The sequence below is a fragment of the Mobula hypostoma genome, chromosome 28 (assembly GCF_963921235.1).
Source record: "Mobula hypostoma chromosome 28, sMobHyp1.1, whole genome shotgun sequence".
Classification (NCBI taxonomy): domain Eukaryota; kingdom Metazoa; phylum Chordata; class Chondrichthyes; order Myliobatiformes; family Myliobatidae; genus Mobula; species Mobula hypostoma.
The window spans coordinates 22,556,952-22,558,015 of NC_086124.1; positions in this window are offsets into that span (position 1 = coordinate 22,556,952).

The window sequence follows — 1,064 nt, forward strand, 5'->3', positions numbered from 1 at the left end:
GTCTTACCATTCTGCCATCATGTTTGACCTACTAGAACGAACCACCTCACACTTATCTAGGTTGAACTCCATCTGCCACTTCTCAGCCCAGTTTTTCATCCTATCACTGTCTCACTGGAAGCTCTGACAACCCTCCAGACTATCCACAACAACCCCAACCTTTCTGTTATCAGAACATTTACTAACCTATCCCTCCACTTCCTCATCCAGGACAGTTATAAAAATCATGAAGAGAAGGGGTCCCAGAACAGATCCCTGAGGCACATCACTAGACACCAAACTCCATGCAGAATATGACCCGTCCACAACCACACTTTTCCTTTTGTGGCCAAGCTAATTCTGGATCCACAAAGCAAGGACCCCTTGGATCTCATGCCTCCTTACTTTCTCACTGGCCTTGCATGTGGTAACTTATCAAATTCCTCGCTGAAATCCATATACACTACATCTACTGATCTACCTTCATGAACTTGTTCAGTCACATCCTCAAAAAACTCACTCAGTCTCGGAAGGCACAAACTGCTTTTGACAAAGCCGTGCTGGCTATTCCTAATCATCTAACGCCTCTCCAAATGTTCATAAATCCTGCCTCTCAGGATCTTTTCCATCAATTTACCAACCACTGAAGTAAGGCTCACTGGTCTATAATTCTCTGGTCTATCTCTACTCCCTCTCTTGAATAGGGGAACAAAATCTGCAACCCTCCCATCATCTGGAACCTCCCCCGTTCTCATTGATGATGCAAAGATCATTGTCAGAGGCTCAGCAATCTCCTCCATCGCCTCCCATAGTAGCCTGGGGTACATCGGTCCTGGAGACTTATCCAACTTAGTGCTGTCCAAAAGCTCCAGCACATCCACTTTTTTCAATGTCTATAAGCTCAAGCTTTTCAATCCGCTGTAAGTCATCCCTACAATCGCCAAGATCCTTTTCCCTAGTGAATACTGAAGCAAAACATTCATTAAATACCTTTGCTATCTCCTCCGGTTCCATACACACTTTTACACTTGATTGGTCCTATTCTCTCACAGCATATCCTTTTGGTCTTCATATAGTTGTAGAAT